This window comes from Bactrocera neohumeralis, chromosome 5, assembly GCF_024586455.1.
Source record: "Bactrocera neohumeralis isolate Rockhampton chromosome 5, APGP_CSIRO_Bneo_wtdbg2-racon-allhic-juicebox.fasta_v2, whole genome shotgun sequence".
Taxonomy (NCBI): Eukaryota; Metazoa; Arthropoda; class Insecta; order Diptera; family Tephritidae; genus Bactrocera; species Bactrocera neohumeralis.
Window position 1 is genome coordinate 50531360 of NC_065922.1, and position 14043 is coordinate 50545402.

The following is a 14043-nucleotide window of genomic DNA, read 5'->3' on the forward strand; positions in this document are numbered from 1 at the left end:
CCGTAATGAGTTTCGCAGAATCGTGTTGTCAATTCCCAACTTACTTAGTAGTACATTAGAGAAAGAGGGAGTGAGCAAAAGACCAAAAATCGCCACATTACACTAACACTATTTGCTACCATGTAACGAGCAAATAAATACGTCAGTTGATATTAAGATACGAGCGCTCGTCAGTAACCGAGGCACTGAGTGACGGCAGTGACTGATAAGATTTGACTGCGAACCGAAAGCAGATGCAAAACAAGCTGGATCATGCAGGTGCTTGCATGCTGTGGGCTCTTTAGGACACGTGCAAGAGTAGCTGCAACATTTTTCTGCGGAAGAGGTGGGAAAAGCAAACAGCAGCGCTTCTGGGGCAACTTTCGTGATTACGTTTTGTATATTTGTTCGCACAGACACATTTGCACATTAGCATGGAGTTATGCACTCTTCTCCCTTAAACCTTGCTGTGTTGCTGTGGTGATGATGATACGTCTTCTTAGCAGGGCAGAGACAAGCAGAGCAGATAGCAGGCAAAGCAATGTATCCGTTTGTTGGCAGGATAGGAGGGCGAAGCTGCAAAGCTGCAAGCATGTGTCTATGAGGGTGGTCCGATATGACACTGATCATTTTATTCAGTTCAGGTTCGTCGTCTAGTGAGCTAAGTTAGTCTGGTCATCATGGCACGACGCAGAAATTCCTTTGGATTCCACTAGATAATGTCAAATACTGGTCCTACGGTTACGTTTGTTTTTTAGTGCGAGTAAACGTGCTAATATGTCGACAACTTTCACATGCTCGATATTTCAAGCAGTATAATACCCACGGTGCTGAATATTGCATCTGCCATTTTTGAAGCACTTAGGGTTAAGCCATTAAAAACCGACACTTCGAAATTCGATAAATTTATTTCTGACGATCCACATCGAAAAAGAAGGGTCACCGCATATAGGATTCAGTCGATCTTTGTCTTCGATGCTCCCTTCGCGTTTAAAACCAAGAAAAGTATCACCGATCGGTATTGCTCTTTTTGGAAATTTTTGTAAATCAACAAACCTGCCTTCTTCTACATGCTGTTAAAACAAAACCACGAATTCAATTCGGCTCAACAGTAGCCGTCTACTAAAATGTACTGCATAGATAGATTAAAATTTGAGGAATGCACTGCAATCTGTGCTTTATTGTGCCCTCGCCTGTTATTAGAACACTTCGTTTAACCACATCAAACCAAAGAGACTTAGTAAAGCCACTGTGTATATGGTTGTAATATGTTCCTTCACCGTATTTATTAGCCCAATAGCTTGACTCTTTCTTCTTGCATTTGCTCCGGTGTCTTTGCTCTTTGGTCCCAGAAGCGTCGAATAGTACCTTAATCAGTGCAGATGACACCGAAAGTGCAGTGATCTACATATATAAAATCGCACAAACTAAATTTTTTTCTGTAAAGATTGACAGCTCTGCCTGCCAAAGCCCAGACAATTGCTGCCAGTGGCCTTTTTACAGGCCCTTCTTTCCGTATCTTGTTTCGTAAAGTGTAAGAGCTAATGGGGAAACACTGTTCCGGTCCTATCGAACTCGCTCCTGCATCTTCTTTCGCCAGGCGATCAGCTAGATCATTTCCAGGGATGCCTATATGTCCAAGGATCCATGATAGTAAACTTCACGATAGCAACTATCTCTCGCCATTGAAACTAGGTACTCATTAGTCGACCCTCATGCAAACTTATAGTCCCGTATGCTCAGTCAGATGTTTCGTACACATACATATATATATGTATGCATATTTGTATATTTCAGGTGCAGCATAATAATGCAGCACTGTATGTACATATGCAGATTGCAGGTCTGATTCATACGCCCAAGTTTTATGCGCTCCTAGATATACACATACAAAATATTACACTGCACAGTCCTCCGCAGATGCACACACTCTCAAGCTGCAAATGGCGGTGAAATGTTAAAAACACTTTCATCTCGTTCGCATTTCGCATTGCGTCTACAAATGCCAAGTTCTGCATACACCTTGTATTTGTAATGGTTGAACACTATCAGTGCCGGCATATCAAGTCAAGTCAAGTCTGAGTTAAAAAGGATGCCAAGTTGTCAAAACTTCCTGAAGTTGCCACTGCAATGAATACATTTCGCATAGATTAAGTACCCAGTTGTTGGATGTATGCAACAAAATGATAAGCTGCACTTTTGGCGGAAGCCTCTTCACTTTAGCAGTACACTTATCAAAGCACTTAGTGCTGTAGCAGCAGCATTAAGACTTGCATACAAACAAAAATCAGATGATTATGTAGAAATTGCAAAACAACTTGTATTCTCTACAAATTAACTCTTTTAATGCGAAAATAATTTCAGAAAGTTACTTGAAAAGTTTTTGTCTTTCCCGGGGTTAATGTAATTTCTAAAAGTTGTTTGGTAATCAAGGGAATATACAAATTAAATTTAATGTTATGTGGATTTGGATTTACTTGTAGAGGGAATGATTTCTGACATTATTCCTTTAAAAGGCCACTATATTATAAAGTCGACGTTTAGGTTAGCTTACACTGACTGGTTGAGGCCCAAGAGGGATATCGCATTTCTGTAATCAGAACAAGTAACACTTTGGGCCGATCTTGCGACAAAAACTAATGGTCATAGCCAGCGCTGGCTATAATCCTGCGAAGTTCAGGTAGCAGAAGGAACGGAACGGAGCGAAGTTCCGACTCATTTCTGCTATATTGGCAGTGATCAGCTTTGTAGTTACCTTCGAATGTAGCCTCGGCAGTGACTACAGGGTTTGTTCGGAAAGTAAAATGACTGATTTTCTTCCGCCGCGACTGTACTTCGGAGCGTGCAGGTACCGACTAGTTTGGGAGACCTGGAACATTGACAAACACCGACAATGTGCCTCGTATGCGCAAAGTTTTGAACTGTCGACTAAGTAAACGAATGCTGCCCAGATGTTAAATTTATCAAAATCTCTGGTTCATTGTGGCGGAGCACTTGAACATACGCAAGGTGTGCGCGAAGATGGTCCTGAAAGTGCTCACTGACGATATGAAATTGCAACGAGTGGAAGTGTGCTTAGAAAATTTTAGCATGTGTGAATAACGTAATCACAGGTGACGAGTCATACACCTTTGGCTTTTTTTGTTTCCTTGCCTGAAAAGGCCGATGAAAGGCAAGCATTTTGAGATGACAGAGAGGATCCAAGCAGCATGCACCTCGGCTCTTAAGGAGCATGCCTTCCGTGACGCCTTTAATGCGCTAGCAGCGCTGCATTCTATTTTGAAAGCTTTTAAAGAACTGTAACGATTGGTTCAATAAGTTTTGACTTCTTTGGCTTGGTTTCTGAAATAGTAGATTTTTCAATCTAGACGGTTATCCTGAGAGTAGAAGTTAGCTGATGGATACCGCTGAAGTTATAAACGCATAATAAGTCCTGAAAAGAGTTTTGGCCTACATGGGTACTGTTCCGACGTGTGGAATTGCTTTTCCACACTTACCGACCGACTCCAAAAAACAATTGAAAGTTTATGCAAAAAGGGATACTTCAAAACAAAATTTTAAGTATAGAAGCTATAAAATGCCCATTTAATACAATGTATATATGTAAGTATATTTTTTATTAATCAATACTCTCATTGAAAGTTTCACAAAACTAAAAATGCAAAATAGATGAAAGAAACTTTCACTTTCAACTATTAAAGTTAAATGCCAAATCGTGACGGCAAATGCATGCCTTCAATAGCCGCTAGTAAAAAACTTCGATTATTTGCCAATGCTCTAGCTAGTGCTCGAAGTGAAAACAATAAATTCCTTACCATTATATAGTAGACACTGTCATTTGACTGGCGAAATTGCCAGCGATATGGCGAAATATTCCACAAAATTACCACAAACGATGGCCACTAAAGGACATAAAAAGCGTAAAGGATTGCGAAGCAGTAAAAACAGCAAGAAAAGGTAACCATAAAAAACATTACAATTTGCATATTTTCCATAAAGTTGATTTTTGATTATTTTACGTGCACCGAAGGCGAACGGAAAGCCTTGAGACAAAATAAAAAGAAATCAGAGCAGCTGGACCCGTTAGCGTCTGGTCTGACGCAGCAGTCGTCAGCGCTAGTGGCACATTTTTTTTTGTTCTTTTTTTTTTTTTTTTGTTATTTTATTCAGATTTTTTCGACGCTGGTTGGTCTGAGGTAAACATTTTAAGACGCGGCGCGTGTTGCACAGCTGTCGGCAGGGCTTTCATGGCATAAGTAAAACAGTTCCCATCGTCAGCGCTTTATTTACCATTTGTCTAGTTGAAAATTGAAGAAGCGCTTGGAATTTCAATGAACGCTTGAATTTAGTGGACAGACTACCATTAATATAAAAAAGGTAATATCTGCATAAGGTATTGATTAAGGAATAAGAAAAATATATTTGAGTCAAATCGTGAGCGATATGGCGTCTCGACAATATGAGATATACAAATGTCATTTGGAATACCTTAGCTTCATAATCGGACGTCAAAATATGAAAAAAAGTATAACATCCCATCCACTAATTTTGATGTCAAAGCAGGGAAGAGGTGCATCGTCTTAAAAAGCCAATTGCCGAAAATATGTATCAACATAATAATCTAAATCATCAAAAAGGCACTGCTTCAATCGAGTAGGAATATGACAAGGCACAACAACCTATTGGGAATTACTTAAATAAAGCCCGACACAAAAAGAAGCTCAATGAGTGGGTATCACATGAGCTAACGCAACACAAGTATAACCCAATGAACCGAATCCCCGTCTGAGAATCGTGCTGAATGGCAATGAAAGCGATACATTTCTGAATCAGATGGATACTGATGATGAAAAGTGCTGGCGACAACGTCAAGCAAAAACAAGAATAGTCGAATTGCGGTGAGCCAGTATTGACGGTCAGCAGGTTTTGGTATGTGTTTAGAGGGATTGATAAGGAGTCCGCTAATATGAGCTGCTCCCCATGGCTAAGTTCTTAATTTGGATCTGTGCTGTAAACAATCCCACTCTGAAGAATACGCCCACAAACGACGCGTTTTGATCAATAGGAAAGGTAATGTGTTGCATCAGGACAACGCCAGGCCATCACCGTAGTATATATAGTAACTCGCTAAAGACTGTGTTAGCTTGGTTGAGGAATTATTATGCATCCACCTTATAAGGGTGACCCTTTTCTGAACACGCGTGAGTCGTGTCAGGCTGTCATGTTATTTTTATTTAATATTTTTTGGCACTTCATTATGGAAAGACTTACGCCTAAACAACGTTTAAAAATCGTTCGACTTTATTACTAAAATTAACGTTAAATAAATAAAGTGTTCTGCGCGCTTCTCTCAATTTATGGTCAAGATAATTGGCCTGAGCGTATATCTATTGGCAACATCAACACCATCACCCATCTTGAAAACCAGCATTAATTATGGGATAATACAAGGTGCATTCCAAAGAAAACAAGACTTAAAAAAAAACAAAACAAATGTTTTTTTTCAGCAAAATCAATTTATTTTATTCAAAATAGTCTCCTTCTGCTTCAATACAGCTTTTTGATAATAAGCCTTTTGAATGGCTTCTACGTCTGCATAACGCTTTTCCTTCATGGGCAAATGCATTTTTCCGAAAAGGAAGAAGTCGCCTTATCAGGTGAATACGGGGAGTGGTTAATGGTTAAAATGTGATTTTTGGTCAAATAATCGGTCACAAGCGTGTTGGCTTCTGAGCAGTTTGTGGTCGTCAGTCAATTTGGGCGGAGCAAACCGTGCACACACCTTTCGTAAGCCCAAATGTTCGATCAAAATGCGATAAATCGATGTTTTGGAAATGTTAAATACCATTTTCATGAATTTCAATGATGATTTCGGCAGACTTTTGATGAATTAACGCTCAGTTTCGATGGAATTTCCAGCGATTTTAATTGACCTACATGTTGATCGTCATTTATGTCCTCACGACCACTTTGAAAACGTTGAAACCACTCGTGCACTCTGCTCGGGATATGCAATCATCTCCATAAACTTGTTTCATCAACTAAAACGTTTCGGTAAAAGTTTTACCAATTTTAAATCCAAATTTAATGTTGGCTCTTTATTCAAAGCTCATTTTCGCACCGATAACACAAACATACTGACACTTAAAACGCAATAACTTCACTTCCAATCAATGAAATGTCATGAAATTCACACTGGACAATAGATAAAGATAGCAGATTCTAACGCCAGTCGACTTATAGATGGCGCCATCAGGGGGCACTAGATTCAAAAAGTCCCGTTTACTTTGGAACGCTCCTTGTACAAGTATTTGTTCGAAAAAAACCCCGCCAAGTACGCAGTGAAGAAAATATAGACGCCGTAGCTGAGAGTGCACACGAAGACCGTGTAGAGTCGATTCGGCGCCGTTCGCAGCAACTTGGACTGACATATGGAACTAGCTGACCCATTTTATATCAAAATCTTAAATTGAAGTCGCTCGACTTTCCAAAGCGATATTGCCACGTTCTATAGGCTCTTAGTTCAAAAAATATCCGCCGTTTCCGAGCCAAATTTTGTTCAGCAATGAGGCCAATTTTTGGTTGAATGGGTATGTAAACAAGAAAAGTTGTTGCAATTGGGACAAGGAGCAACATAAAGAGATTCAATGAAATCATCGGTTCATATATCTTCAAAAAATGATGCCGGTGCGATCGTAATAGTCAATGGCGACTGTTATCGCGACATGATAACCGACTATTTGATGACTGAAATGGAAGCTCTCGGCATGCGTACAATCCCGCTTCGATTCAGAACTTGGAGCAAATCATCTTCGAAAAGTATATGCCAAAGAATGTTCTTTTGAATGATAATAAATATTCCACATTAAATTTGAAGTTTCTGTGTTTTTTCTTTAAAAAGTAGGGAACATGGATATAGATCGCCCTTTAGTTCAATCTAGTTACTAGTTGATACTACATATTCATATATATGGATATAATATAAAGCTGGTCTCAGCAGAAGCTTGGGAAAATTGAATGCCAAAGTTGGGTGAGCGTTTCTATAAGAGTAGATTTATGAAATTACCTTCAAATGACAGCAAGTTTTTCAAGTAAAACGGATGACTGTAACTGTTCTAAATATAAGCTTAAATTTTTAGCAATTAATAAATTATATTTATGTAATGCTTATCTTTATGTAATGGGCCTTACCAACTTGATCAGTATGTTTCATATAATTAGTTTCAAAGCCGTTATCAATCTGATATTATAAGTGTGAAAATGATGGCCTAAAATGTACACAATAAGCTTGCATAACTAAATAAGGTCAACAAAATAGAATTTCAAAAACCCAATACAACCATTTACATATTTAATCTGATACATTACGCAATAATGATGTGTAGTTTTGACCATCACAAACGTAAATAAATCAACCACGAAGCTTGTCAATGGCGAGTACCCAAAAACTAATACTACATGTTGAGTTAGAAAATATGCCGCATAACAGACACTAAAACCAGTCAAACATCAGTGCTCATTACATCCGAAATTAGTGTTTCACAGAAGGTGAACCAAATTATTTATATGGAAAGGCTCGTGTAAACACGAAAGTTAAATGCGTATTCTATACAATCGATTTTGGGAGAATCAATTAATAAATTTTACAGAAAAAGCATTAACTTCATCTACACCGAAGCTAAAAAACCTATCGCTGCCGCAATTTTATAGCTTAATTTTGATCGATCAGTTTGCAGGGCAGCTATATGATATACTTGTAGTTCTCCGATTGTAGCAATTCCGTGGCTAATAATCTATGCTAAATATAGTAATAATACCTGTCAAATACAAAGTCTTTCACACAAGAACTAGATTCGGTCAGTTTAATGTTCGTTGCTACACTTGTCCAATATCGGCGGTTCCGGCAGTTAAGAAGCTCCTTATCGAGAAAAAACATTTGTAAAAATCCGAATCGACACCTCAAAACCGAGGCTAGTGCGCGTGTACAGACAAATAGATCGTGATGAGTTGACCATTTATAAATTTATAAGGCCTCCTCAGTTTAATTCTGGGTATTTAAGTTTCAGGGCAAATTTAATATTCTCTGCTTAGGGACAGTTTAAAATTATTTCCCGCTGCAGGGAGAATTTCAAGCCGTCAACCTTTATATGCCAAGAAATTTCTATACATAAAAATTTTAAAGAGTTTATTTTTATATTTTAATTTTTTTTTTGATTCCCATAATCAATAATCACATGGAAATTTTATTTCATCAAAATATGCTTTATACAAATTTTAAATTTTTTAACTAGCATAAATAGTATACATAATGAGTCAAAAAATGTCCTACTGGGTTGTGCTCGACTACTTTTATGCGCATGCAAAATGACATGTAAATCCGCTGCAGTGGTATAATATTAATTAAATCTAGCACAGAAAAGCGCATCAGCACCCAACAACAATAACAAATAACAATAACAACATTGATAATGCAGCAGTGATTGTAACACGCAATTAAAAATGCACCAAACACCGAAATCCGCCATTTAAGGCACACCAACACACATCCATTGTTGGGTTTTGTATTGAAAATTCGCAGTTATTTTATTTATTTATTTCTGCATTCAGTTGTTAGTTTGTTTTTGGTTTACGTAAATCGACATGACAACGAGCTTTAATTTATTTTAATGACCATGTTGCTGGGTTGCGTCCTTCGCCTGTTGCTCCAACTAACGGAACGACTGACCAAACGACCAACCAATGAACAAGCCCGGATCATAGATGTACGTCACCCAATAATAACAATGGTAAATAGAATTTTCGGTGTAAGTCACCAGTATGCATGTTAGCAACAATCAACCACACTGTTGAACGAGCCTTTTGATTTTTGGCATTAAAATTTAATTCAATAGCATATTGGTGGATACTGAAGTGTATTGGAATATACTCATACGTATAAGCCGAATTTCACTAGTATTGGCAAGCGAGCAGTTGTCAAAGAGAAAATGCGAAATAGACAGTGAAAATTCTATTTACAAAGAGGCACAGAAAAATCGGTGAAATGAAAAAAATTACGTAAGTTTTTTCGTTTTGTTGACACAAACGAATTACACAGGTCAACAAAAAAAATATTTTTTTTTGGGTTTCTGTTCTAATGCTTTGATTTTGATTCTAGACATTGAAAAACACTTGAATATTAATCTTTAGTTCTTTAAGTTTGCTTTTGGCTGATCTACATCGATAAGTATATTTGGGGTTTAATACGAGAGAGCTCATATGAGCATAAAAGAAATACAAACAAGTAAGGAAGGGCTAAGTTCGGGTGTCACCGAACATTTTATACTCTCGCATGATAAAGTGATAATCGAGATTTCATTATCCGTCATTTACATATTTTTCAAATACCATATTTGTGTAAAGTTTTATTCCGCTATCATCATTGGTTCCTAATGTATACAGAAAAGGCATCAGATGGAATTCAAAATAGCGTTATATTGGAAGAAGGCGTGGTTGTGAACCGATTTCACCCATATTTCGTACATGTCATCAGGGTGTGAAGAAAATATTATATACCGAATTTCGTTGAAATTGGTCTAGTAGTTCCTGAGATATGGTTTTTGGTACATAAGTGGGCGAGGCCACGCCCACTTTCAATTTTTAAAAAAGGCTGGGTGCAGCTTCCTTCTGCCACTTCTTCCGTAAAATTTTGTGTTTCTGACGTTTTTTGTAAGTCCGTTAACGCACTTTTAGTGATTTTCAACATAACCTTTGTATGGGAGGTGGGCGTGGTTATTATCCGATTTCTTCAATTTTTTAACTGTATATGGAAATGCCTAAAGAAAACGACTCTATAGAGTTTGGTTGACATAGCTATAGTAGTTTCCGAGATATGTACAAAAACTTAGTAGGGGGCGGGGCCACGCCCACTTTTCCAAAAAAATTACGTCCAAATATGCCCCTCCCTAATGCGATCCGTTTTGCCAAATTTTACTTTAATATCTTTATTTATGGCTTAGTTATGACACTTTATAGGTTTTCGGTTTCCGCCATTTTATGGGCGTGGCAGTGGGCCGATTTTGCCCATCTTCGAACTTAACCTTCTTATGGAGCCAAGAAATACGTGTACCAAGTTTCATCATGATATCTCAGTTTTTACTCAAGTTACAGCTTGCACGGACGGACGGACGGACAGACGGACGGACGGACAGACAGACATCCGGATTTCAACTCTACTCGTCACCCTGATCACTTTGGTATATATAACCCTATATCTGACACTTTTAGTTTTAGGACTTACAAACAACCGTTATGTGAACAAAACTATAATACTCTCCTTAGCAACTTTGTTGCGAGAGTATAAAAATATGCACTTTTAGACAGTAATTTCTTGTTATTTTACATTTATGTATATATTATTGTTTATCACACATCTTGAATAAAAACGACTCTTGTATCTAAAAAAAAGTTTTCTAATTATAATCTATAGTGAAATTGTAGAAAAAATATAAAAATCAGTCATTTCTGCTTAAAAATCGAAAAATTGCTCTAATTTCTACGAAAGCAAACTTTAACCGTAAAAATAATGTTTTTCCTTATTTTTTCATAGGAGAAACTAAAATTTAAAATGTAGATGTCAGACCCAAAAATCGTGTTGACCTGTGTTATTATTTTACTTATGAAATATGTGTAAAGTGGAGATCTATTAAAAAATATCAAATATGTACCGTTCTGTTCGATAAGCTGTTGACATTGTGAGGGTAACTTCATAATATTACTCAAATATAAATATAAATCTTATTCTCTCTTGTTAAAAAATAAGGACAATCGATTTTCAGAAGCTTCGATTATCAGCAAAATCGTTCACCACAGACACGAACAGGTAGTAATCAATTGCAGATTCCAAAGATTTCCGAGATATTCTCTATCGTTGTATATGACCTGACATTGCTCTGATGGAACGCAATGCCCTCCACATAGCCAAAAGCTGTCCTCTTCTGGCTGATTGTTTCCTTGAGACCGTCCAACTGTTGACAGGACAGAAACGAATTTAGTGAGTGGCCACAGGGTCTCATAGAAGATTATTCCGTAACAATTCGACCGAGCACACAGCAAAACATTCCGACTATTTTAACTTGACTTGATGGCATAAATGACAAGCTTTTCATCACCAGTAACCATCCGCTTTCGCAATAGATCATTTTTTCTGCGATTCAGTAGCGATTCGCTGATGAAAATTCTGTCTATGAGAATCGTTGCCTTAACTCGTGTGGTTTTTTTGTGAAATGTTTAGCTTCTGGGCAATCAAAGAAAGCTATAGTTATATTATAGTATAACGTTATATAATCAAAGAAAACTATAGTTATATTATGGTATAACGTTTGCACTCTACGATGCCATTATTTTGTTGATATTTTCGACAATTACTTTCTATATCGTATTAGAAACAATCTCAAATTTTCAAAAAGAGCAACGCAAGAGCACCAGTTTATAAGCAAAGTAGAGTAGTAAACGAATTTATGAATAGTCAAGGGAAAAAGAACTCGCCAAAAAAGATAAATTTTTCTTAAAACGAGATTTTTTCCGAAAAAACATTGCTAATTATATACCCGCCGCAGTATACAGTGGCAGTAAAACTCCAAAATAATATTTATTTACTTGAATTAAATAATTAATGTATTTATTTATATATGACTTGTAAATAAATTTACAGATATACTAGAAAAAACAAAAGGAAACTGGCTGCCGTCCTATACTTCAATTAAATTGTGCAGCACCCAGCCCAACCAATATCAGAAGCCAATACGGAAATGTGTCATTTGGGTAATGGTTTATTTACAAACAAATTTGCATATACATATGTATGTATGTATATATATAAGTGTTCTACCGCCAACCCCGGATTTTGCTATTTAGCTTATTATATTTTCTATTTTTAATTTATAGATCATATATATATTGTATATATATACCTACATTTATATATATGGTGTATTCATTCATACACATACACCATATATATAAATGTACATATATATATATATATATACAAGATTGTCGTATTTTCATTATTCTGCATTCAAATTCAATACGTGCTTCTTTGTATATATGTACATATGTATGTACAATAGGGATGCCCCTTTTATGTACTTTAGAACCACAATGTCTTGATTACTAAAGCAGTTTGTTACTTAACAGATTATTATTTCATATTTCTTGCAAAATTTGAAAATTGCAAATTACAAAATCTAAATAATATTTCACAAATATTTAGTTTTCTAAGCTTGTTTAAAACTTTTCCCCAAAGTAACAAAATATTTGCGGATACACAAAAGAGTTTATATAGCGGACAGCATTTTTCAGTATTTATACTCGGAAAATCCCTTTAGGTCCGATGTTCTCTAACCACAGTATACCCAATTGTCTTTTTCACCTCCCATTATACTTAGATACAAAAGTCTATCTAAATATTTTTTTCTCAAAACTTCCTCCTCCTAAATAAAAATTTAAAATATTTAAAATATATGCATGGCTTCTAAATTGTCACTTCGAGAAGAGAGGTCATCTAATCGGGTAAATTATGATAGCACTTACTGTTCAACTTTTGAAGCAAACCAAATAGACACCCAAGTTTCTAATTCTGCGTAAGAATCGAAGTGCTGCTCAGCCAATGCGTATCCCATCAATGAAAACAAATGGTAATCGGAAAGGAAAAGTCTAGTGAAAACGGCGGGTCGGGTAGCTACCTCCAGCCAAGTACTTTTATTGTATCCTCAACCGATTTTACTTTATGTGCAGGTTCTTTGCCGTGTAACAAAAGTACTTTGCCGTATCTTCTAGCCCATTCTGGTCGTTTTTCGTTCAATGCATGATTCATACTGATCATTTGTTGTCTGCACGACATTAACAGCTTCACCAGGTTTTAGAAGTGTATAATATACCACACCCTTCTCATTACACTAAACACAGCACATTGCCCTCTAACCAAATCGATCTGTTTTTGAAGTCGATGTTCTTGGTTGTCCTTGATTAACCCATGATTTTCTCCGTTTAGAATACTTAATTCAAAACCATTTTTCATCGCCGGTGATAATTCGATGCAAAATTTCACAAGTGTTTTCTCCGTTTTCCGCTTGTCTTTCATTCTCCATATATTAGGATCTTTTGGATCTTTCCCATAGCTTTCAAAGGGTTTGGAATTGGTTGTTGCATAGCTTTAACAGGACGGCTATTTGATTTTAACTGAAAGTATCATCTTCATTCAATATTGCTCGCAGTTCGGCGTTTTGAAACTTTGTTGGTGGTATTTCACGTTCTTTATTTCTCACATCAAAATCTCTATCTCCGAACTGTTGAAACCATCTTTTGTAGGTTAGTTCTGACAGAACATGATTCCCATATCGGGAAACATTCTATGCGACTCTGCAGAACTTTTCTTTATATGGAAACAATAAATTAATGCTTCCCGAAAATTATCACTTTTCAGAACAAAGTTTAACATTTTCAACGCAATGAAAAAGTATTATGTTGTTTGCTTAGTGACTATAAGGTTGTTGAATATATTTGACAGATGTTATGCCAACTAAACAGAAAAAAATTAAGGTTTGTTCACAAAAAATATTTTCTACGAACACACATGTTTCTTCACGCTCACTTCATACCGGAACATATGTTATATATGTATGCATGTATTAGAAAAAGGGGTCGACCCATTCAGTATAGGGGATTCGAAGGACTATATAGTCTGTAAAAAATTCTTACTTAAAATTCTTCTTAGGAACATAAAACACGTTAAATGTTGAGTTGATCTTTCACTACTGACCGGATTAAGCAAAAAGCGTAAGGATTTAGCAAACTAATTATAATGTAAATATATTTATCGTAAATGGAGTGAAATCATCTACAGAACACAATATACGCAGATAATAGATAATAAATGATAGAAAAATATCTTCGAATTGTCCAAAAAAATTTAGGCCACATTTGGTGCTACAAAGTGCCAACCTAATGTGAATTTCTACAATAATACTAGTATTTGTACTTTTGCATCTCAAGAGTGCCTCAAGTGAGCCACAATTGCGCACAAGC

The 14043-nt window shown here is 36.5% G+C and overlaps 1 protein-coding gene and 1 long non-coding RNA gene across 5 annotated transcripts in view; one reads left to right on the forward strand and one right to left on the reverse strand.

The window, feature by feature from the left end:
* LOC126759599 (zwei Ig domain protein zig-8) overlaps positions 1-14043 on the reverse strand; it is a 596656-nt gene that overhangs the window by 246774 nt on the left and 335839 nt on the right. The gene's annotated exons all lie outside the window — the stretch shown is intronic.
* LOC126759603 (uncharacterized) overlaps positions 1-14043 on the forward strand; it is a 236870-nt gene that overhangs the window by 206909 nt on the left and 15918 nt on the right. Inside the window, exon 3 of one of the 2 annotated variants that reach the window (XR_007667028.1) lies at positions 4150-4176. The exons of the other annotated variant lie outside the window; for it this stretch is intronic. This is a non-coding gene — a long non-coding RNA (uncharacterized LOC126759603). Of the gene's footprint in view, positions 1-4149; positions 4177-14043 lie in introns of those variants that run through there. 2 annotated transcript variants of the gene reach the window in all.